Source organism: Mesocricetus auratus, unplaced genomic scaffold (genome assembly GCF_017639785.1).
Source record: "Mesocricetus auratus isolate SY011 unplaced genomic scaffold, BCM_Maur_2.0 Super-Scaffold_100041, whole genome shotgun sequence".
Classification (NCBI taxonomy): domain Eukaryota; kingdom Metazoa; phylum Chordata; class Mammalia; order Rodentia; family Cricetidae; genus Mesocricetus; species Mesocricetus auratus.
In genome coordinates, this window is record NW_024429218.1 from 659,272 (window position 1) to 685,235 (window position 25,964).

A 25,964-nucleotide genomic window follows, 5' to 3' on the forward strand; every position below is an offset into this window, starting at 1 on the left:
CTTGTCACCTCAGCTTTTTCTTCCATCTTTGCCAAAGAGCTTCCCTCAAATTCCTAAGACTACCTTCATGTCTTAGGATCAAGGCCCAGATTCTGTCAGGCTTTCACTGGTTGTTACTCAAGGGCAACTATAACAGCATTTACCTCTTCCAATCTCTTACTCCTTGGTTATACTGTACCTATGAGAATCAATCTATAAAGCCTTAATAAAAGAATAAGACTCTATGTTAATCATTTTTCCTAGACCACTTTAGTAGTTCCCCTTAAACTACCAACATATGCATTACACTTTTGAGTAAAAGGTCACAGATGCAATCTAACAGACACCAGGGTTCCAAGCAATGAAATAACTTGCAGAATTTTACCGGTTCCAAACAGTGTCTAATTCTACACACTGAATCAAGCTCAGGATTTGAGCAGGACCTAGACTATGGTGAGATTTGTCCTTTGGGTGCCAGCATTAGATTCTTCCTTCTCACCCTGTGTGTCTTTCGCAAGAGTCAGATGCTATGCATAGACATGGACCAAAGGGCTTTGTTCTTCAGGGAAATGGAATTACCTTCTAATTCTGCTGGAAGAATCCCAGACACTAATGATGTAACACTGTCAAAAGTGCAGAGAGCATCTAAGTCCAACCATGCTGTCAAATGATATGCTACCATCTGTGTAAGGAATGTACTTTTTAGAGGATGACAGCAAGAAACTAGACGGAATTAATTTCAGAGATGTTTTAAAGAAGTATTATTTTTGAAAACTGGACTATATAGAACAAAAGTTCCCCTCATAGCCCAAGAAGGAGGAGCTGGGTATGTAGCTCAATAGTAGACAACGCACTTGCTTAGCCAGTATGAGGTGATGAGTTTGAACCTGAAAACTACAGAAGGTATGGGGGCTGGGTACAAACAACATTAGGGAATTTAAAGTTGGCATGACCCACTGTTAAAAAGGTAGAGTTTTTGGGAGACTGCCTTCCCAAAAAGTATAGCCCTTATATACATAAATAACTGAGTCTCCCCAGATTTTCCCATAACACTTTGCAGTTAACACCCAAGTTGTCCACATGACACTGTAGATTAAACCAGGCCCACCATCCAAATGTTTAGAATCCGTTCAGGAGTTATGATCACGAGCCATGGCTGTTTCTAGCAGGTTCTCTTGGTCTTTGTACTTTGGTAGTGAAATAGAAAACTAGTCCCCTCTAGTGTCTTATAAGTGGCTGGAGGACAGAGACTTGGGAAAAGCAGCCTCCTGCCATTAAGCATTGACTTTAAAGAACAGCTCAGGAACGGAAAACCTTGGAGACCCAGAGAAGAATTCTCATGACCTCTGAGAAGAGTAAACCTTTGATTTTATTTCTAAGGCTCTTCCAGTTTCAACTTAAAAGTCAAAGGAATCCATATCCTCTCACATCAAAAATATTAGTCCACAATTGAGACCACTTTGCAGGTAGTCTGTGCTGACCCAGACTGGAGGAAATCTCTGCTTCAGAAGCCTCTCTGTTCTACTAGGGGAGTTGGCTGCCTTACTTTGACACCGTCAAATCCTAATAGCTTCTGACCCTCTGAATGGAATTAACAGGCCCCAACTAGATAAATGTGTGTTCTCAAGCAATTTTCACTAAGGTAAAAAGTGCTCTTCAAAACTAAAGGTACACAAAAGATGTGTGAAACCCTCATGCAAGTTTTCCCTAAGTCCTTTTTCTCCCCACTGAGGCCCAGCACACTGGTGAGTAATTTATTCATGTCACCCATTTGTGAGAAATGTTCTTTTCCTAATTTGGAACATTCCCCTATCTTGAGTATATCAAAAGGATCCTGAGGTGGGAAGGCAGTTGAGGCAAGGAGGAACATAAGTCAGAGAATAAGCACTTTAGGTCCCCAGTGGTGTCATTACAGGCATCTGCATTTAGGTGATGTGCTACCCCACCCCACCCCATCCCTTCCCTGTGTCCCCTTGAAGGAAGAAATTATCTGAGTTCTCTCTTGGGACACTTACATAAGACCCAGTAAAACTTCCTGTGACATTCAGGGAAAAATATAAGCTGCTATTTTGCTCCCTGAAGAGTTCGTTTTAATGGACTGAATGCCAAAATTCAGAATTCAGAGCAGAAACCTACTCAACCGAGGTACAACAGCACAGGACAGGGGGAAAAAATGCATCCCTATTAAACAGGGTCACCAAAGGGATGGACTGGGTGTGCAAAAGACGATCTGTTCCCTCAAACGTGACCCATTTAAAAGATTATTTCAAGGAAGCGCATAGGTTTAATCTCACACAGGCAAAGACATGGCTTGTAGAAAGAACTGTGGCTAAACAGAGAGCATAACTTCATGATGCACAAACTTTAGTCATCATCCCAGCCTCCAAAGCAATGGCATTCACAAGAAGCTCTGGCTTGACCCTGATCACTACCACAAGTTTAGTCTAACGGGAAAGATCAGGTGTGTTGGTTGGGTCTTCCTCCTGGAGGTATCCATGCCAACCAACCAACCAATCTAACCTAAAGAGCATCTTGCAAAAAGTGGATATACATCCCCAAACTGTCCTCTCTTCAACCAAATGGAAAGAAAAGTTATCTGGGTATCCCATCAGGAAAGGCAGGTGGGTGAGCAGCGCAGAATGGCGGGAAGGGTCCCAGGATGGTGGGAATACGGCACCTACACACAGACACACAGACACACACGCACACACACGCACACACGCACGCACTCCACACCACTCCTGCCTACCAACATCCTGTCTGCCTTTGAGCCTGTCAGATCCTGAGGCAGGTCCTGGGGACACTAAAGATTTAGGGTCTTCCACCTCCGGCTTTTCCAGTACTCAAAGTCAAGTCGAAAAGGTGTGCCCTTCTCTTCCCCAGTATCCTAAGTACACCGTGTACCAGCCACAGGTTTGGGTAACTTGTCCCCAGCACTGCTCCCAAAGCTCCCAAAGGAGGTTCTTTCACACCCTAGGGCTCTTACCTTGGCCTTGACTACCCCCAGGTAGAGGAACACACCAAAAGAGCTGAATGGCGTGGTGACAATGACGCCTACGAAAAGCAGGGTGTCCGGGTCGGCATCCCAGCTGGTGCTATTTTAATCCGACCATCGGTACCGAGCACAGACTTCGGGACAGCCTTAGGCTCCAAATGCCACAGGAAAGGTCCGCGTACTGTCCCCTCTTTCTCCTCCTCCTAGGCTGCTGCCGGGAGCTGTTTCATGCCAGGACTCTTCCAAGCCGGGGACGCCTCGCATGGGCAGGGGCCTGGGGCCGCCCTGGGTTGGGTCCCGGGAACCAGCACCAGGAAGAACCGCGGAGCGGCTGCCCTACCGGCTCCACCTCCCGCGCTCCTAGCCGCTTAGCCCCTTCAGGGCAGGCCCTACCCAGCCAGGCGATTGTGGCCGCGCCCCCAGCTCCAGGAGCCCCGGGTCGGGAGCAGCGGCGAGGCAGGGGGGCAGCTCAGCCGGCCCCGGTGGCGAGCACAGCGAGCGAGCACAGGGACCAGCGGCGGCGGCTCGCGGTGACCCTCCCCCCGGGCCTGCGCGCCCGCCTGCGGCTCGGCGAGAAGCGGGCGCTGGAGAGGGCCTCGCCCTGGCCTGGGGCGCGGGACCGGGGGTCCGGGGCCGACGTAGGCGCCCCTTGGAAGGTCACGGCCGCCGGGGCGCGGCGAGCGGGACGCAGCACTGTGGGTGCGGGGAACCCGGGCGGACGGCCCCCGCCACTGCCGCCGCTGCCGCCGCCACCGCCTCCGAGACGCGCCGGCTTCCCGGAGCGCTCGGGTTTGTAGCCGCGCGTCCGAAGCAGCCGCTGTGGGCAGTCTGGAGCCGCGAGCGGAGGGCGCGCGGTCCCCGCTTCCCGTGCGCGTCCGGGCGGGAACCTCTGTGCGGGGACCCGCGTGGGAGCGCGCAGGCGGACGCTGGGGTTCGAGCTCGGGGCTGGTCCAGCAGCCGCCGCGTGCCTAGAGCGTCGGGCTCGCTAGGCAGCTGCAGTGACTGTGTGTCTGTGTCATGTCTGTGCAGCTGGGGTGGGGGTGCAATCCGGGGCCGGGTTCCGAGCGAGGGCGGGACCCGAGCCTGCCTCGGGGCCCCACCCCCACCCCGTGACGGCACGGACGACCAATGGACAGCGCCAGAAATGAGCGTCTCGAGTGCCCGCCCTACCTAGGCCCCGCCCACGACCCAGCGCCTCCCCAGGTTCCTTGGCTCACTGGAACGCAGGAGGAAGCAACACCCGGAGCAGGGATCCCGGGCCGGGTCTCAAGGAAAGGGTGCTAGCTGGAGCGCCCTCCCTTCTTCCCCCACTCCGGCGGCTCCGGGATTGGAGGAAAGAGGGGGGAAGGGAGGCCGGCTGGATCTGCAGCTGCTGTGGTAGGGATGCCTGCCGAGAGAGTCACCGGGCCACCCCCTTTTATAAAACAGCGGTCTTTGGGGGGTAGGAAGTTTCCCCTGCTCTTTCTAGGTCGACAAGGTATGGGGCGGCTGGAGCTGCGAGAAGTCCCTCCTGGAGGTTTTGACAGCATCTGTTTGGATTCTGGATCCAAGAATCCTGTGCAAGACTATTGTTTCGGGGAGAACTACATTTTTGTGTTCTACTCAATACACACATATACACAGAGATGTGCCATTTTTCTGATTTTATTCTTGCTCAAAACCCCTAGTGCAACGTCCCACTGGAGGGATTTCCAGCCTTCTGGTGTTGACGACGAGGGTGGGGATGCCAAGTCGGCCCGTGCAGCGGAACAAGCGCGTGGATTTGGTTACAGTAAAGGGGATTGGGTGTCCCTCGGGAGAAAACCCCCATGAGGCGAGGAAACGCCGGCGAGTGGACAACTCCGACTGGTAAACCGAGCTCTGAGAGCGCGATCCAGCTCCCGGGTTTTTTCCTCAACTCGGTCCCGTGTCTTCTGGGATCCCCCTTCCACCGAGTCCTCACCTCTCCTCAACCCAGCCAGCCACAGAGTCTTTGCTTTCCCAGTTCCTCTCTCCGCGGGCAACACACCCCGTTTCTTTTACGGGCTGGGAAGGATGGTGAGTGGAGGAGTGCGTAAGAAAACGCCGCCTAGCTCGGGACTCCGCGCTGACCTGGACCCTCTCAGATCCACCCCACCCCCCAGCTCTGGCCTTGGTACCCACACTCTTGGGCCGCCCTTTGACCCGGCCGACACTCTCCCGGCTACTCCAGGCTTTCCTCCAGCCTCTAGAAGCCAAGACCCCTTCCATCATCAGCAGGGTCTCTCCACTAGTTCCCAGTGCTGTTTACCTAAATCAGAGGTAGCCCCAGCCGAGGAGGATGCGAAAGGAAGGAAGCGGTAGCACAACAAAGTCCCTGGTGAAGAAGTAAAAAAAAAAAACAAAAAACAAAAAACAAAAACGTTCGCTTTGGAGTTAACTGCGATGCCGGGGTCCTGATTGTCGGAATGAGTCTCACCGTTAGAGATAGCAGATCTTATCTGGTGGTGATGCCATTATTGTGTCAGAGAAGAACGTTATGTGATAAAATATTATCTAATATGCTAGAAGCCATTAAAGTGCCCAAGTTTAATGTCAAGCCTTTTAGATCCAAGGCAGCTCAGTGCTTCCTCTGACGTACAGCTTTGTTTTAGAACTCCCGGAAAACAAGGGGATCATCTTATTATTATTTATTTATTTATTTTACAGAGCGCCAGTCCTTCCTACTCTCTTCCTCCACCCCCACACCAGCGTTTGCCCTGGAACTGGATCAAGTTAAAGCAGGGATTTGTGCTTGCTTGCTTGCTTTCTGGGAGACAGGGTTACCCTGTATTATTTTGGAACCTGTCCTGGAACTCACTCTACAGCTCAGGCTGGCTTCGAACTCACAGAGATCCGACTGCCTATGCCTCTGGGATTAAAGGCGTGTGCCCAGCTCTGTGCTTTTTATTTATCGATTTGCTTCAGTAATGTTATAAAAGTGCATTATTACAGTGCACTAGCATGTTAATGAGGGGAAGGAAGAGAGTCTTGGAATTTAAAAGCAAAGGAGGAAATAATCGAATTAACATCAGAAACTCAAAGGAAAGGATGTGGGAAAGGATCATCTTCATTGTAATAACCCAAGAGTGGTGCATTATCTAGGTCTTTGAAAACTATGGACAGGGTGGGGGGGAGGGAGCAACATCCACTGGGGTCATTGAGGTACCTAGTTACTAGGAGTTTCATGAGGCTGGTTAGCACGGGTCAGTAAGCTCCTAAAATGCTGAAAAGCTTCCCTCTATTGTCCAGGTGTACACCAGCACAACCCTATTCTGAAGCTGGAAGTGATTGCCTAGAAATATAGGTCTTTGACACAAACCAAGATATAAATGTCAAAAAAAAATTATTTTGGCTATGACATAGCATGAGGAATGCAGACAAAAATATGTAAGGAAATATATCTGTTATTCCTAAAGAATCAGCTCAAGTTTGCTATAAAATAAGGAATGGGAAAGTATTGTACCCTCTAAACAAACTATTTATCCTCACACCAGCATTGCACCTGTCACTGAAAAGTCAGACACCACACACACACACACACACACACACACACACACACACACACACACAGGGCACTCTATCCTCTCCTGTCTTTTCTCCTCTTTGGGGTCATATCGCACTAATCTTAAAATCCAGAGGTCTTAAAACAGCCACTAGGGGGCCCTAAAGGCATCTAAAAAGAGAAAGGTGAGAAGTCTCACCTCCCTAGTTTCTGACCTTCTTTTCTGAGTACCTATTGCAACTGAGATCTAAAGAGAAATCAGGAATGAACATGGTATGGAGACAAATCAGGCCTTTGACTTGGGAGTCAAGAATCGTGTTTCTACCTTTTCTGACATCTGATGCCTTCCTCCACAAAAGGAATTTTGCATCCACTGAGCGCAGCATCTCAAAATCAACCCAACAATTTCTACCTTTCCAGACTGGACTCAGTCTACCACTTGGGGTCTTTAGCTGAATAGGTGGATATAAAAGATAACTGAATCTTTGCAGGGAAGATACCAAACAACTTGTACACCAATGCACCCACCAATAGAAGTCAAGCTAGCTTTAGAGCATTAGAGCTCAGACCTGGTTGTGTGTGTGTGAGCCTGCGCGCGTGCGTGCGTGCGTGCGTGCGTGCGTGCGTGCGTGCGTGCGTGTGTGTGTGTGTGTGTGTGTGTGTGTGTGTGTGTGTGTGTGTGTAGAGGTCAAATGTCCATCTTGAGTATCTTCCTCATTGTATTTCCATCTTTTTTTTTTTGAGAGAGAGAGAAAGTCTCTCACTGAAACTGGAGTTCACTGATTAAGTTAGACTGGCCAGAAAGCCACAGACAGCTCTCTCCACCTGCTCAACCTTAGGATGACAGACACACACTAACATGCCAGTTTTTGGTGTAGGTTCTAGGAATCCTAACTCCAATCCTCATGCTTGCAGAGTAGCAATTTATGAAGCTGAGCCATCTCTCTAACCCCACCTTGGAGACTAGGCTCCAGTGAGTTAGTGATGGCATTAGTGGGGTGTTGGTGCTGTGAGAAGGATAAAGACAACTGATGCCTGAATACAGAGGGAATGGTTTGGGTTGTAGCCTGCAGCAGGAGACACTGACCAGTCAACAGGGAGAGGTTGCAATATCTTAATAATGTTGCCTTTGTCAAAAACAACTAAATTATCAGGTAATAGTGGTAGGTTGCAACATCTAACACTTAAATGTTCAGGGGTTCAGAATCCTAAGCAGCCATATAATCTCTGTCATCCACCTTCCACTGAGTAAGGTTAAGATGTCTTTTATGAGAGTTGAGAGTCAAATAGTGTCCTGGTAGCTCAGGCTAGAGAAACTGAATTATTCTCCAGCCAATGCTGGAGAAATAAATATCTGTAAACTATATTCTGTCTACGCATGTTTCAAGTGAAAATTTAATCACCAGGCACGAAGCATTTCTCTCTCATTCTGGACAATAATCAAAAGACATTCCTAGGCAAAGCAAAATGAACCCATCAGGGAGATGCAGGGCAGAAGACACTTGGTGAAGAATTAAAGAATGTTATAAAAGCCATCAAATTAACACTAATGGAAGTGTGATTTGAATATAATTTAAATGAAAACAAAGCAAGTCCAGAAGTGAGACATGAAATAGAGAATGAGGATAAAGTCTTCCTGTGTGAGATGAAAAAGTATTTTATGTTCTCGTCATCATGTTCATTAAGCAGGCTGGATACAGGTGATCCCAAAATAGCATTATTAACTTCTGGAAGACTTGCTATGTCAAACCTCAGAGCCTGATAATTAGAATGAATTGGTTCTAGGTGGAGGATGCCATTGTCTGTAGGAGTGGGGGTGTATTCACTCACTGACTGTAAGAGGCCATCAGAGTCAAACCTTGTCAGAAACTTAACTCCCTGGACACCTTATGAGAAAAGCAGAACAGGAAAGGATGTGTTGCTGCTAAAGAGGTCAAAGGGAAATTCAAGCTAGTGTGGCATGAGCCACCAAGACAGAAGCGTAAAATATAAGACATGCAAAACATAAGTATGTTCTGGAAATAACAGATAGGAGCGTATAGCTTTTGAAGTTTGTAATTGAGTTTAAAGGCTGGAGATTACTAGGTGGGCATGTTTACAGCTCCTGCTCCCCACCCCCTTTATTTGCAAAACAAAACAAACCCTGCAGAGTGAGATCACCTGCTGATTCAGTAGGTGTGGGCTTTAGCCTTGGGTTCTGCTTACTAAGCAGAGTGGTCCACAGAAGACACTTTGAGTAGGATGGAGAACATTAACAGTATCCACCCTCCTTTTCCTGATTCCCTCTGTTAGGATACCTCAAAAGATAAACCCAGAGGCAAGGGTTTGATATTAGGAAGCTAATTTGGGAAGTGACACTACAAAGCAGAATGGGCTGGTTTCAGTCTGTTGAACTCCCAGTGTGATAGGATACACAGCTGGGCCTTTAGTAGCTAAGTAAATCATGGAAGAGCTGCCCTCATGTATAGGATAAATGGCAATTTTATAGGAACGCGTGAGTTCATTCTCATCTGTCCTTCTGCCCTGTGAGGACAGTATTTTCCCCCCTTTCTTTGCCCTTCCACCTCCACCATATAAGAAAACACAGGTCCTTCCTCTGTGATATAAAGAAGACTGTCATCAGTGAGAGAACCAGATACATACTGCCTTGAACTTGCACTTCCCAGCCTGCAGAAATGTGAGAAATGTATTCATATGGTTTATAAATTACCTCATATCAGATATTTGGTTATAATAGCATAAGTGAAAGAAGGCATGGGTAAGGGTCTGAGGAAGTGAAATACAGAAGGGAAAAAAGCTAAAAAGGGGTGAATAAAGAAGTACTTAGCCTAGGTTAGCCCTGAAACCTGAAAAGATGCTGGAAGAGATGGCACGGAACAGTACCACCAAGAACTCCCTATGGCCGGGGAGCCATCTACACCTGCACTCCTTAACATGGCAGTCACTAACTAACCCATGTGACTGTTGAATATTTGAAAAGAAACTACTATAACCTTTTAGTCCATTAGTTGATTTATACAAGGCTTAGTGGCTACTGTGCTGGACACAGCAGATGCGGAACACAGCTCAGAAATATCCCATGAGTCAGAAAAACTAGAGCGGCAATTTATCCATCAAGTCCCTTCACGGGTTAATGGTTTCCCCTGGCAACTGACTGACTTCTGGGGTTTCCCCTGTGCTCCTGCAGCCACAGAATCACCTCAGCAGAGTTACAGGTGCTAAAGTAGGAATGCTCCAGGATGCATGAAAACAGCATTTGCTAAAAGAAGTGGCATTGGATGTAGCTTAGTTGGCCAGCCTATGTAAGGGAGACACACAGTCCTGTCATTCCAGCCTCTCCAGAGCTGGGGGTTGGAAGAACAGGACTTAAAGCTCAGGCTAGACCTCAGCCAGCTCCAGAGCCACCAAGAATACATTAGACTCTGCCTTAAAATGACAAAAGCATTTGCTAAAGAAATCATGGTTTTAATTCAAAGGTCCACCAAAATTGGTTCAGGGTTGAGGAAATAGCCAGGCTGGTGCAGTGGAGGTGAGGCTCAGGGTTCTTGAGATGGTGAACTGCTCACGTGTTCCATTGCCATCAAAATACCTCTCAAATCCAATGCTTTTGTCCAAAGTCTCATCTCAGTTCAAACCCTTATCTCTCACCTGGAATACAGTGACCCACCGCCCCAGCTACAGCCTCTTTATATACCCTCTGATTGACTGACTGACTGATTGATTGATTTGGACAGGATTTCACTATGCAGTCCCAGCTGTCCCCAAGGCACAGCCCCCCTTCTACTTTCCAAGTGCTAGAATTGCAGGTATATACTACTATACCCAGATTCTTCTCTCATTTTTAAGTTCTAGCCATATTACTTTCATAAACTGAGCCCATTTCTAATATATTTCTGCTTAAGTATTGACTTTCAAAAGTATTTGCAATTCTCATTTAAATCCCAACATATTCATTGTGGTTGAGTCCAGAGGAGGAAACCAGGAATAGAGCGAAATATCTAAGTAATGACTATCAATAGGAGTAATAATGCATTGAGCATATCCGCTCTGTTCTTGCAAAGGATCATTCAACTTGTTCAAGCATCCTCTGAGATGTTTAATATTAGTGCCACTGTACTGATTAGAACTAGGTTGGAAAACAATCCAATGACTTCTAAACCATTATACAGTAAGTCATGGTGTAATTAAAATGTATTCTTCACTACCGTGCCACCTAGCTTCTATACAGAGTCACACCAGTGGCTAGACAAGTATTCAAGATTACCCCTTACTTTTTTCTCTGTGTGTCTAATAACAACATAAATGTCTTTCACCAACTCATACTTTTGAAAGTCTTGTGTAGTTCGCTCTGGTTTTAACTCATAGCCATGTAGCCAAGGATGACCTTATACTTCTCATGCCTCTGCATCCACCCTCACCCATGGACAATTTGTTCGGTGCTGGAGATAAAACTGGAGGCCTTGAGCATGCTAGGCAGGCACTCTCCAGATGAGCAACACCCTCAGCTCCATCTCCTCATTGCTCCTCCACTCTCCAAGGTGTGCCTTTTAAAAGGCCTCCCCTCATTTCTCTTCCATGTCACTGACCCCGCTTTCCATATGCTCTCTCCTACCCTCCACTGCTTCATTGTAGACCTTCACTTTTTTATTTGCAGTTCAGTTCCTCTCCTCTTTCTCACAGTCCTTATTTATGCCATCTGCTCCCTCTAAATCTCATTTTCTTTATCTTGACATCTTGGCCTTTTAGCTCCAGTTTATTGATGTCAAGTAGAATGTAAAATATTACTTTATTTCCTAGAGTACATCGCTTAGCAGGAATTCCTCTTTCCTTGAATCTTTAAAATAGTTTTTCCTTTCTCTTAGTCTGTAGTGGTTTCACCTAGCTTTGTATGGTTATTGTTTCCTTCCAATCTATCCTCAAATAAGAACAAACCATCTATGTCTAGGCTTTGCCAGTTTTCTATGTTGATGGCTTTCCCTTAGCCCAGTTCTCAAAGTGGTAATTGTAAACTGTTTTTCAGAATGACAGCTGGCCAGAAGGTTGATATGTACAAATAGCTCCTGGCCCAAAGCTCCAAGCCTAGATGACTTGCTCCCTGTGTGGCTTTCTGGATTAAGAGTAGAAGTTCTCTTTCCTCACCACCTGGGTTTATGCTACTCAGAACACAGAGGGTGTGTGGGGTCACAGCTCTTTCTTCCTCCTCTTGCAGTGCTCTCCTCCTCTTCTGCTTTGCTGCCGAGCAGTGCGCCATGCAGGCTCTGTCGGGTCAGGATCATGAGTTTCTCAAAAAGAAGGGAGGTGGTTTTTAGAGGCTATTTGGGATGGCTGTGACTCTGAGATTCTCCTTTCACACAAGCAGCTGTGTATTTGGTAGAAATAATGACTCAATGCCAAGTCCACTTACATAGCTTCTTCTTTACTTGTGATCATGTGAGTATTTCAGCAGAAAATAGTGAAAGACTACGTGTGACTGGCACAAAACTCTTTCATGTACTTGAGAGAGAAGGTTACAGTCTATTTTCCTCTTGTACCAGGGCTCTGGGGTCTTTGTTAATAAGCAGCGGTCTAAAGGTCTGATGCTCAATCTAGTAGTTTTAATGAAATGCCATTATATCTTCCCAACACAAACGGGCTAGGGTCAGGCAGGACATGGGAATTTTAATATCGCCTCTTCTTTTGGAGGCAATTGATCACTTCAACAGAGTTTAGGAAGACAGATATAGATTAGGAACACCATCAAAGTCAGCAGATAAACTAACCAAATGGTTGCTTCAGTTTCATACTCCCACCCATTGAGAATAATGTGGTAATGAATTAACCTTTCTTTTGCCTTCTAGATAGATAAAAATCCATGCTGGAAAGTTATGGAAAATATCTCTAATGGAAACATCAGAGCATAGTTTAACATTAGGCATTCAACTAGGGTCAAGCCTACTTTTCCAACTTTGTGGCAATACTGAACAGAGTACATGTGTTCTCCCTCATAGAAGGTATCTTCCAGTGGAGGAGACAGCATCAAACAAGCAATTCAAAACATATCTTTGATTGTTGGCTGGTTCAAATGATACAAAAGAGGGTGTGGTGGAAAAGAAAAAGAAACGGAGTTCAGGATAATCTTTGTGAAGAAGAGTCATTTAGGCTGAATATAATGTAGAAGTTATTCAAGCAATTTGTGAAGACGAAGAGCATTCCAGCTGGAGGGAACAGCACATACAAAGCAATTAGGCAGGAGAACTCACAGTGATTGGGTGACTGTACCTCAGGGCCAGGGTATTTGGAGCTTATTGAGTAGGAGGGAGACTCTTGAAGAGAAGAATGGGAAACAAAATCAACAAGAGATGAACAAATGGATTGCCAAGCAGCAGTGTGGTCCCATTGAACTTAGCACAAATTAATGCTGATCCAAGGCAGTACAGTTCTGGGACTTTCTCCAGCAGCAGTCTAACATTGTACTTGTCCTCAGTCCTTGCGTCTGTCAGGGAGAGTCAAGAAACCCAACTTAAACTTTTTGTGATGGTCCAGCTGGTGCTCTTAACTCTGCTCTTCTCTAACTCTGGCTGTGCAGTCTACTTAACCTCCCAAGTAGGCTGACCTTGAACTATAGCCTGGGATCCTCTACCTTACACAGGTGAATAATGTGAAAATCATCCTTGTCTGACTCTGAATTGAATTGGTTTATGTTGTTCCCTCTCCCATCTCCCTCCCAGTGGGGCATGGAATGACCTTTAAATATGTATGAACTTGCTGCAACCACCTGCAGTCAACTAACCTTCTTCTTAGGGAACCTGTGGCACATCCCAGCTTCCATTTAGAGCTGTGGTTCTTAACATTCCTGCAGAATGTATAAGTCCACATAGGATACCTTTAATTCGACCAGTAGAGTGAGTGGAGGTATTTCATAGGAGTCACCTAATCTCTTTTTTTTTTTTTTTTTTTTTTTTTTTTGGTTTTTCGAGACAGGGTTTCTCTGTGGCTTTGAAGGCTGTCCTGGAACTCGCTTGGTAGTCCAGGCTGGTCTCGAACTTACAGAGACCCCCCTGCCTCTGCCTCCCGAGTGCTGGGATTAAAGGTGTGCACCACCAACGCCCAGCTACCTAATCTCTTACTGTTACAATTGAAACTAATTTCCCATATTTTAGTCCTTGGTAGAAAATACATGATACTAGCCCCCCCTCCCCCTACACACACACAGATGCAATGTTCATATTGCTCACACACATACAAATTAAATTACCCTGCTCAGACTTGCCTTTGCCAGATTAATTTAAACCCACAAAACCTTTCTTTTGTTAGGTCACATATATAAGTCCTATATACTTAAAGGAATTTCAAGGGTGAGTCTTGCTGCTTACCAGGGTAAAAGCTTTCTAAAAACACTAAAAGCCTCAAGGACAGTAATACCTTGCAACTTTCTAGCACTTCCAGTTCTTCTGCAGTGCTTTTTGTGCAAATACATTATCTCATTTTGTCCACTTAACAGCTCTGAATTAAGAAAGATGGGTGTTATCTTCTCTCGGGGGAGAAAATCAAACTTGGGCTTGATTTACTCCTGTAGAGGTTTGGAACCTTGCTGCAGCAGCATGAGACTTCAGCCACATGGCTAAGTCTCCCTTAGAGTGCTGAGCTGATTTGATCTTTATCCAATGTTTAGCCTTTATCAAAGGTCACCCAAGGATAATAATAGCCAGCCGTTCTTGAGCACTTAATAAGTTGAGGCACCATGCTTCCTGCCTGATTTATGTGTACTTTATCTTTTAACTCTTAAAGGAGATAGCTTCATTTTTATGCTGTCTGTTCAGATGAGTCTTCCCAGGCACCATAAGCTCCAGTGCGAGACTTCAGACCCTGTGCTCAGAGATCATGCAATGTTGCCCAGCATTGTGCAATTCTTGATGAGGGCATTGTCTGTTGCCTTGTGGAATGTTCCTGTACCATACCCTTGAAGAGAAAGTCTGACAAAATCTAATACTGGATCTTTTGTGTGTGTTGTTTTTTTTTCCCCTTTCAGTTAATGAGAAGATGTGTTGTGGTAGAGATTGATCAATAGAAATTGAGAATTAGAAAATCCGGCTTGGAGTGCTGTCTGGGCATCAGCCCTCAAGGAGATTAACCAATTCTACCACATGCTTGCTCAGGCCTCTCCACATATGCTGTTCTGTCTCTTTGCTTCTCTTTATTTATGACTTTTAAAATGCAAATAGTCATAGCAAATGTAATGATCATTATGAGTGTTGAACCTAATGTATGTGAAAGTACCATTGCAGGATTGTCTTATTCAGTTATTTATGTTGTTTAAATGCCTATTTATGGTATTTATGGGGAAGGGATCCATTGGTATTATGATTTTAGTGGGAGGCAGAATTCCATCTTCTGATGTGGAAACTGAAGGAAGACAGACATGACTAGCCCAGGAGTCTTAACTGTGGTCAGCACAAATTGACTGTAGGTCACTAAGCGGAAGAGGACTCATTTATAAAATCATTAGGAAGGCTGAAGAAATAAACTCAAGAGATTAGGAGCCAGGGCCAAACACCTGCAAGGGGGCAGCTGATGTGGTCCTAGGTTGATTGGCATTAGGTAGAATACTTGCAGCTCCCTCAGAAGTTCAGTTTTATGCTATAGCTCATACATCACTTCGGTGTCCACACAGGCTTCCTGGTGTGACACCCTATGATGAGTAAATCGGTGCCACATGTGCACAGCAAGGCTACAAAGGAACCTAGAGAAGAGACGCTGCCAGACAACTAGTCTAGAAAGGTGGGCTTGCAAGGAGGGAGAGGAGATTACCTAAGTATTGCCAGGCATTCAAAAGGGAAAGTCAGAAATACATGATCAATATAAAAATATCTATTCCAGTGTAGACAATCCCTCTCTATGTATATATAGAGAATTATCATGTGACTGAGGCCAAGATAATCAAATGTCCCAATCAAAACTTTTGACTTGACAGAGTAAAGAAGATATAATACAGTGGCCCTGGTATGGTTAGGACTCTGGAGTATCAGTTACTTTTCAGAGATAGGAGCAATCCCATCCTATGCAGACTATCTGAGAGACAAGTCCTGGATGATGGCTTGGCTCCCCAGGTTCCTTTAATTTTTACATTAGTTTAAACCTGATTCTCTAGTCTTTCCATATTTTCTATGAGCTTTGCAATATTCTACCAATAAATAATAAGAATAGGTCCAGTGCTGTGGCTCACTCCTTTAATTCCAGGCTGAAAAGCCGTGACAGGTAGATCTCTGTGAGTTTGAGGCAAAACTGGTCTACATAGCAAGTTCCAGGCCAGCCAGAGTAAGACCCTGTCTCAATAGTAGTAGTAATAGTAGTAGTAATAGTAGTAGTAGTAATACTACTTTTTAGTTCTGAAATGCTTATAGTAATAATAATGGTAGTAATACAACTTTTTAGTTCTGAAATGCTGACTAGTGAGTGGGTTACTGCTGACAGTCAACCACTGGGAGATGATGTATAATTGTTTCCAGTCTAATTTGAGCTGTGACAACCTGGCAGAAGAAGGTAGACATATAGTTAATTACATCAAGGCATTTGGTGACCTCAAAGGCATAGTGCGTGTTAATAACCTAAAATGAGTTACTGAAACAGTCTGGGATGCTCTACTCCAAGAAGAAATTCAACAGAGTGAAAGTTTTGTCTATTAGGTTCTTTCCTGTTTCCCAGACTCTCTGTCAGTGGAAGTGCAGACTGGCACTCTCCTGATCCATGTCTAAAATCCATATTTGAGTGAGTACATACCATGTTTCTCTTTTTGCATGGTACCCAAGAGAAGAGAAATGAGGCAAGATCCTCTGAATAGATGGGGAACACGACAAGGTGTGGGGGGGGAGGGGGACCTGGGAAATAGAGAGAGGGACAAGTGGAAGAGAGAGTAGGACGTGGAGGAACAGGAAGGTTGACTGGGGGGGGGGGTAGAATAGGGGGAAGAGGGAATCATAGGTTACAAGACAGATCAGGCACCAGAGTGACCTCTAGTGATCTAAACGGATGACACCAATTGGCAAGCTAAGCAATAGTATAGAGACCACCTCGAATGCCCATTCCTGATAGTGAACTTGATGTCTATAACCATCCTGGAGCCTTCATCCAGTGACTGATGGAAGCAGAGGCAAACACCCACAGTTAAATACTTAACAGAACCCAAGGAACCCAGCGACAGAGAGAGAGGAGCAAAGAGCAAATTGGCAAAGAATGGGTTGGCAAAACCAACAGAGACAGCTGATCCGAACAGGGGAGAGCTCCTGGACCCCAGACCGACAGCTGGGAGGCCAGCAAGGGACCGATCCAGACCCCTGAATGTGAGAGTCAATGGGGTCCTGAGCAGTGGATCAGTGTTTATCCCTCGAATACTAACAGACATCGTGTGTCCATAACACAAAGAGGGTTGCTCTCTCTGCCTGGACTCTTAGGGAAGTGCCTGGACCCTACCCTGAGTGAAATGATAGACTCTAGATATCCCCTATGTGGAAGGAATTGGCAATAGGGTGGGAGGATGGGTGCCGGAGGAGGGTAGGGAGAGGGAACTGGGATTGACATGTAAAACAAGCTATTTAAAATAAAAATAAATAAATAATAAAAGAAGAGAAAGAACAAAAAAAAGAGAGAAAGTTTTGTCTATTTTAATTCCACCATGCAGAATAAGAGGCACACCACTAACACTCTTCTGGTTCATCACAGAAACTCCACAAGCCTTTGTATCCTTTATAAAAGGTGAGATCTGCACTCTCTATATTATATCCAGTCAGAAAATAATTAAAATAGCAAAAAGAACCACCATATCAAAGGCAAAGGTGACTTTCTTGGGCCACTGAAACTACCTTAGGTCTCAGGCTTTTGTGAGGACCCTTTGTTCTGGAGAAATACTCACATTTCTGATATTGTCACACAAACATCTCTGCCTTCTCAAAACTGGAGGAAGAGTGAATGTTTATCTCCTACGTTTGCTTCAGTTCTCTTTCTTTAGAGGTGAGAAGGTCTGGCTGCTTCGTTCTTAAGTAATGAAAGCATATTGAAGCATATTGGTTCACAGCGGGAAAAAAAATCTGGACACAAGGGCTGTAGATGCTAAATCCTACTATGAGAGAGTCAAAGTTACATTTTAAGTTTTAATTACTATGCCTAAGAGATCAATGAATCAAAAATGCCTCTGACTGATCTGTAAGCCCCTTACCCAAGGACACATGGTTCCTGAAATGCTTGAGGCTATTGTTTTGGGAGCTAACAAGCCACATATTTTTCATTCCCCTAAACAAGTTCGTTTGACTCGTCTGCACCCAATGTGCATGATCACATGTGGGCAGGATGTTCACTGGCAGGAGATATGTCAGGATGTATGTTTGCCCCTGATTGGACCTGATGGGAAATGCAATGAATTTGGGTTTTCCTTCTTAAACTGCTGCAAACCATGACTCAGGGCCATTTCCCAAGAACCTGACTATGGACCTGGCCAGAGCCCATTCACTTGACCGGTATTTAACTAAAGCTTGGTTCAAATTTGGCTTTAAATGGTGGCAGTGGTCTTCTCAATTGGTGGGATTAAAACTACCTCGTGGAGAAGAGAATGGCAGAAAGAGCATGTTAAGTTTCAAACCAGGTATACATATTTGGTTTAGGTGCCTCTTTAACATATCAAAGCAGATCTGGCCTCCAGGTTCCCCCAGCATCCCTCAGTTCCTGCCTGTTACAGGGTATGACTAGCACACCCTGACTCCACCCTGAACTCTCCAGTCCACGGGCTGGGCTGTCCAGTTCCTTTCTTCCCTTTCTCTTCCTCACATGGTCCAGTTCAGTCTGGTCATGTCTACTCTGGACTCTCACAGATGTTCCTGCCTCTGGCTTTGCTCTCCCTTTTAGCAACAATAAACTCTCTCTTCCACCATACCTAGGAGCAGTCATGTCCTTTTCTTTTCCTTTCTTTCATTCAGAAAATGACTGTAGGAAATACCACACTTTGCATCTAAGGAGCATGAGTAATTCACAAGACCATGGATCATAATGTAAAACACTAAAATGATACCCTCACATCACTAACATCTTGGCTTGAAACTCAGAAACCAAGGACTCACTGCAGTGAAATAATCTATGACCAAATGAAGCTGAAAACCAAAGACTAAAGCAATGTTGGTCCCATTCACATTATCAGTTATCAACAAATGTCCTAAGCATAAAAGATGGTGATTCAGAAAACAGAGACCTGAAGAGTAAGGAATGAGATTGGATGATAAGATTTAGAGCACCTTGAAATCTCAGCCCTCAGGAAGAATTAGGTTTGATGAGGCTGTTCTGTTTTGAAGGCAACTCCCGTGCCTAAGGCATTATCTTTGGAGACACACCTAATTTGATGCAATCGCTCCATTCCTATAAATAGACTCTTATCCTATTAGAACCTGTGCTGGAGTTCAGTTAAAACTCAAGTTGCAGAAAGAGGTTAGTCACAAGATAATTTTGAGTCTGAATTTGTAGTGCTGGTTCAAACAATTTCACAAGGTTCTAATGATTGGCTGATGAACATACACACACATGAAGACATACAGAGACACATTCTCACAAGGATTGTCCCCCCCACCCCTAGGTCTTGAAAGACAGATAAGCAGTCTCTGCTCTACGCAAACTCCAAGGAGACTTACTTAGTCTTTCGGCCTTGCCCCTCCCACATCATTCCCCATCCATTAGGTCAAGGGCTCTTCTTGAGTTTGATGTGTATGAATATTCACAGCACCTGGGTAGCTCTTACAACTGGTTCTGCAAGGTATTGCAGGGGACATCCTACGATGACCAATGTTTTGAACAGAACGCTTGATAGTCCACTCTCAGCAGTAAAAGAAAGAAATGGAAAAATAGATGGCTCAGATGGTAATAAAGCCTGCTGCCAAACCTGATGAAATGAGTTCAGTCCTAAAGATGTATGGTTGAAGAAGAGAATCAACTCCTGAGAACTGCCCTCTGACCTCCAAATATGTGCTGTGGCACACTTGTGTGTGCATGAGCATATGAGCATGCACTCACACATATGCACACACAAGTTTTTAGATATTTGAAAAAAAGGAAAGTATTGAGTGGATACTGTATTAATGAGGACCGATAAAATAAAAAGATTTTTCTTTTACTTCATTATTATTTGTGTGCGTGTGTGCGTGCGTGCGTGTGTGTGTGTGTGTGTGCATGTGTGTGTGTGTGTGTACATGCATGAGCATGTGTGCACATAACTGCAGAGGCTAGGATGACTTGGAGCTGAACTTAGAGCAGGTTGTGAGCTTCCTGGTATGAATTCTGGAAACCAAACTTGGGTCCTTTACAGGGACAGCAAGTGCTATTGAAACCTTTGCTGAGCCACCTCCCAGCCTCAGATTTTCCTTACACATGAAGTAACTGGATACCCTGAAGCACGGACATTGGGGGCCATTTATTTCATTAACTATTTAGTCTATTCATCATCTGACTGTCTTTTCTGGTGTGGCACAATTCTCTATTGTAAAGACCTGAGTAGGACATAGTCCCAGTAAGGGAGCTGACAAGGGGCAGATGTTTTCTTTCTTTAGCAGCTGAGACATGGCAGTTTCATTGAGGTGGATCAGTTAGAAGCTGCAGATGTCACAGCAGGCAGGCACAATTGTGCTGTTCATCAGCCTTACAGGGATATGTGTAGGTCTATGCTCTCAGCTCCCCAGGACCCCCTGAAGCCTATGCTCTCAGTTCCCCAGGCAGCTTTTAATGTGGAGTATGCCAGAATATCTATGCCAAAATGTGCTTTAGTGATCAGAATGACCAGAAATGGCTTCTGCTATTGGTAAGTTCAAACCTTCCCATTAGAAGTGTTCACACCTAGTACTTGCTACATAAAAGATGACTAGTGAATGGTACTGAGTGCTGGTTTTTACTATTTATTAATCTAAGTTCCTTTCTATCAACTGTAGTAATTTTTAATCTGTTCTGGAGTTATCTCTGTAACTTCTTAATCATTCTTTTTTTTATATTTTATTTTCCAGTTTAAATTTAGATAAGAAACGAGGTTGCTTCACAGGTCAGTTCCAGGTCCCTCTCCCATTCCCTCCCCTCCTCCCGTGCCCTCCCCCCAACCCCCCCTACTTCTTAATCATTCTTAATCACTCTGATGAAGCTCTCCTGTTCTTCTCTGTAAGTTTGTGATGCTAACAAAATTGGAGGTTTGAGAAGTAACCAAGAGATAACTAGAAATGTCTTTCATATTTTGTTTGACTAGATGGTATAAAATGATATGCCCTTGACTTAATGTTTGTAAGTTTGACTTAAAATTCTTAGGTCTCTTTTGATTTAAGAACTTAAAGAGTGATTATTTATATATATATATATATTTTTTTTTTAATATGGCAGAACTTTTTTTTTTGCACACCTGGCCTCAAACTTGCAAACTTCCTGCCTCAGCCTCCTAAATTCTGGGATTGCAGACATGTCCCACAATGCCTGGCTAATAATTTGTTTAGTATTTATTTAGCATGACATTTTGTTTTACTTTCTTTGTTGAGGCTACATGCTTAGTAAACTGACTTATGAAAACTTAACTAAAGAATTGTGATGGGTCACAAGATACAAAGACTCTTGCTAAAAGAAATGAAATCATTAATCCCAGCACTTGGGAGGCAGAGGCAGGCGGATCTCTGTGAGTTCGAGGCCAGCTTGGTCTACAAAGTGAGGTCCAGGACAGCCTCCAAAGCCACAGAGAAACCCTGTCTTGAAGAAAAAAAAAAAGAAATGAAATCAATAAATTATGAGACACCCACACTTTCATGTTCACCACCACATCACCCAAAGAGGCTGTGCTGGTTATTTTTATTTTCAATTTGATACAATCTAGAGTCGCTTGGGAAGAGGGAAGCCCAATGAAGAATCATTGCCTTGTTCACATTGCCCTGTCAGTATGTCTTTTGGGGACTACCTTTGATAGCTAGTTGATTATTCCACCATGGACAGCACCGTTCCTTAGGAAGATGGCCCTGGGCTGTGTAAGAAATTAGTTGAACATGAGTTAGTGATCAACCCAGCAAGTAGTGCTCCTCCATGATTTTTGTTTCAGTTTCTGCTTGAGCTCCTTCCCTGACTTCTCTCAGTGATAGACTGTGACCTGGAAATATAAGCTGAAATAAATTCTGCCATTCCTTAAGTTTGGTCAGAGTGTTTCATCACAGCAACAAAAGAGTAAGCAGAGCAGTAGCCAACATATAGAACCTCAGGGTCCGTCAACAGAGGAAGGAATAAAAGACACATAGCATGCACATATTTTGCAGTGGGGATGATGCTTAATCATGACTGTGAACTTGACTGGATTTAAAGCCACCAAGGAGACAAGTAAACCACACCTCTACATGTGTCTGTCATTTTAGAGAGATGAGCTCATGAGTGCTCAGATCTGTTTAATGACTCACTCGAATGACGCGGTCACTGGTAAATAGATGCTTTGGAGATGGAGGAGTTGTGAAAGGTGAGGCCTGTGGACAAGAGGTAAGTTACTGAATGGGTATATGCAAAGAGAATATCTTCCTCTGGCTTTTCTTCTGTCATCTCTCAGATTTTTGGCTGCCACAACTTGAGCAGTCAATCTCCACCACAACTTTCCCACCAGGAAGAATTGAAACCTCCGAAACACAGCAGAACAAATCTCTTCTCCCTTGATTTTTTTGGGGGGGAGGGGGAAGTAGGAATTTTACCACAGTGTCAAAAGAGCAACTGACACAATAGTGTATAAGTCACATGTTTTCATTGATTTGTGGAAGTGCGGATTGCCAATCACATAGAAAGAGGAAGTAGAAAATGATTATTAGGACACAGGAAAAGCGTTGGAGGGTAGTAGAAACAGAAGGTTGGATGGTGGATACCAAAATAGTGTTAGGTAGAAGAAATGCATTCCACTGTCTGCAGCATAATAGGGTGACTTAAGTTTCATAATAATTTATTACACATTTTCTAAAGATCTAAAGGAGAAGATACTCAATGGCTACAAATACAAAGCAAAGATAAATGTTTAAGGAAATGAAATGCTGATTACTCTGCTTTGATTATCACATATTGTATATTATATTGGATTCTCACACTCTATCTCATAAATATTATGTGTCAATTAAAAGGGAAGAAAAAAAAACAACACTGGTGAAAATGGAAGACAAATGATCATTTCTGCTGAGCCAGGTACCTAATCCAGAAGCTTTTATTTTTTTCTCCCACCTCCCCTAAAAAAGCTACAGTCTAGTTGCAAAAGATATGGTGTCATTGCCAAGCACAAAGAGTCTCATAGAGAGAAAGGTTTCTCTCTTGGGTTTTAAAGGGCAAGAACAGATTTTTAGCTATGACTTTGTAATGCTAAAATTCTCTCGTCTAGCCTTTCTTGCATCTTATGAATGTCTTAACTATTTTTCTCCTCTTCTTTTCCACTTAACCCCTTCCTAGTCTAATTCTTAGGGATTCTTACTGTTGTCATTTCATTTATTGATAGTTTATTTTAGAATGCTTTTAATCTAACCTTAAGAAATTTGCAATGCAATTGGGTCTTTCAGCAAGGGGGTCTTAAGAGTCATTAGTAAAGTGGGTAGTAGATGGAAAGATTCTAGTCAGTTTCTGTAAATGTGTGCCCAACAGGAAATAACCTGCAGTAACATTTCCTTATAGCTCCAAGACCAGAACACCCGGTCTTTGTGATTTATTTTTAAACATTCATAGCCTGGTCTGTGTGACCTTCCATCGAAAGAGATCCAGGAACCTGGTTGTTCTCTCTTCCCTAAAGCAAAACAACTGGTCTGCAAATTGTTTACACACTGGTAGTGCAGAAATTCCATCATAGCCATGGTGTGCACCAGAAGCCATTCACCCTTTAGCCTTGCTATCAAGGCCTTCTGCTCCAATGGTTATTCTAATTAGTCTCAATCTATCCTGAAGACACATTCCCCTTACTAGAAATTGGGTTAGAAATGTAACTTAACATAGTTCTGTCCAGCAACATGGAGGAAGTCCCCTAAGGTTTGAGGGACAGGCTATATTACTGATAAAAAGACATGGTGAAGGGGTGTTTCTTCCTCTCTTTGGACACTGTGATGTCTGTGTGTAATTCTTGGAATCTTCTTGGGTGATGATTTCAACAACAACAAAGCCAATAAAACCTATACTGGTAGACAGTCAAGAATTAGAAGTGTGGGTCCTGGAACCATGAATCAATCACCTGTGAAGTCACCTTGGGTCAGGATGCTTTCAAGTAGAAGTTTGATTTAAAAAAATGTACTCATGTCTGTGTGTGTGCATGAGAGAATGTAAATGTGTTCAGACAGAAGATGGCACTGAGTCCCGAAACTGAAGTAACAGGCAGTTTGGGAGTGAGATGTAGGTGCTGTGAAGCAAACTCTGGTCCCCTAAAGGGTGGCAATATTCTCTGGCAGAGCCATCTCTCCAGCCATATATTTTTTTATTAACTTTCCGATTGGGTAGATGTCTTAGTTGTTTTTCTCATTCCTGTTGCTGTGAGATATTCGTTGACAAATGTGACTTAAGGAAGCAAGGGTTAATTTTGGCTCACAGTCCATTGTAGCAGGGAAGAAATAGTTCCAGGGAAATGAAGCAGTTGATCACACAGTATCTGCAGTGAAGAAGCAGCAAGTGGTGAGTGCAGGTGCTTTACTTGCTTTCATCTCTTTATTCAGCCTACGGCCCCAGTTGGAGTGGTACTGTTCACATTTAGAATGGGTCTTACCCATTAATTCAACCTAGAAACTCCGTCACAGAGGCTTTTCTGCTAGGTGATTCTAGACCCTGTCGAGTTGATAATCAACATTAACCATCACAATGGATCAGTAGTTTCTCTTCTGTGCATCCCAACATGTGTCTTGGGAGACATTTGCACAGGTTTTTCCATTACCTCAGTAATGGGGCTGCCACGTTCAATTTCCTGATTTTAAAACTCACCTGTGTATACCATGTTTCTTTTTGGTAGTTCCCTGTGGTAGATCATCTAGCTAACACTAAGAATCATCAGTAACTTGTAAAATACCCATCAAGTTCCTAACTAGAGACGTGGGGGAACTAAGTCCTGCAAGTGAAGCAACAAGCAGTATAAAAATGTACACTGTGATCAAACAATTCCAAATGGAGGGTTTCATTAATAGTGTTTCTAAGATTTCCCCAGCACCTGTCCAAGAATATGTCCATCTCATAGCACTCTGGCAATGGCTCTAAGGCCCAGTACTGCTGGGTAAGCACAAAGGACCCAAGTTCAGATCCTCAGACCCTTGTAACATAGCACACATCTATAATCCCAGCTCACCTAGCTTTGGTAAAATGCAAGGTGGAAACAGGAGAATCTCTGGAAGTTCATGTGCCAGGTAGCCTGGTGTAAGCATCAACAAACAAGAAGAGACTATTTCAAACTAAAGAGAACCAACACCTGAGGTTGTTTTCTGACCTCCATATTCAGACTAAATATGTCTGTCTTCAAATTGCCCATCAACTATTTCAAGCAAAAATGCCTTCTAAAGACCTGGGTCTCATATTCAATGTGCAAAACTATAACAATGAATCAGTGGTTTCAGAGGACAACTGTGTGGACAGAGAAGAGAAATTCTTTGGTAATCCTTACCAAAATGGCCACCATTCTGTGCCAGTAGCAAAAAGTACCAATGGGATATAAACTGCACTGGGAGAAATATCCTTCAACTGCTTAATTAGTTAATGTGAGCACTATCTGTTCATTATATCTGAGGAGAAAAGCATGACCTATACACTACTTCATCTCTTGGACAGAAAATCCAATACTACACTGAATGAGTAATTCAGATCCATTTCCTTTCCTGAGAAATTTAGCAACACTTGTGGGCCCTTGGTATCTCCAATTTTTCTCCTGCCACTTGCTCTTCAACCCACTTGAGTAAATCTTCTGATGCCGTTGCTTCTTGGAAAACAGTTCTTGCTTAGGACAACAATGACCTCCATCTTGCTGAATGCATTCTCATTTTACAGAACCTCTCAATAGTAGGAGCATTGTCTAATTTACCTTCTTAAATGTTCTTGGTGTCCTGTCTAGTTCTTTGCATATAATAAGCATTCAAAAATATTTGTGAATGAATGCCCCAAATAACACACAAAACACTATATTAGTTATGAAACTGTTGGCCATTTGCTATGGTTTCTCATTAGCTAGCTCAGACTTAATTATTGACCCATAATTACTAATATATATTTCTATATGGACTTATCTTTCCGAGGACCAAATCCTGACCCGTCCTTTCTTCCCCAGGATCACATGGTGGCGACTCTCTTCACTACGTTTCCCAGAATCCTCCTAGACTCCTAGTCCCACCTATCTTGCTTCCCTATTGGCCAACAGTGCTTTATTTACATATACACAGAAGGACTTCCCCAATCACCCTAGGCTCTGACTTTTTCAGACTCAGAAGGGACTATTTGGTATAGACCTAATTAGTGTTCTTTATTCATCAACCCTGGACATAAAATGGCAAT

At 44.0% G+C, this 25,964-nt stretch overlaps 1 protein-coding gene across 4 annotated transcripts in view; it reads right to left on the reverse strand.

The window, feature by feature from the left end:
* Positions 1-4,006, reverse strand: part of Large1 (LARGE xylosyl- and glucuronyltransferase 1) — a 459,671-nt gene extending 455,665 nt beyond the window's left edge. For all 4 annotated transcript variants that reach the window (XM_040734825.1, XM_040734828.1, XM_040734827.1 and 1 more), the window contains exon 1: positions 2,966-4,006. The gene's annotated coding sequence lies outside the window, so the exon portion shown is untranslated. The remainder of the gene's footprint in view (positions 1-2,965) is intronic.
* Between the last annotated feature and the right edge of the window lie 21,958 nt (positions 4,007-25,964).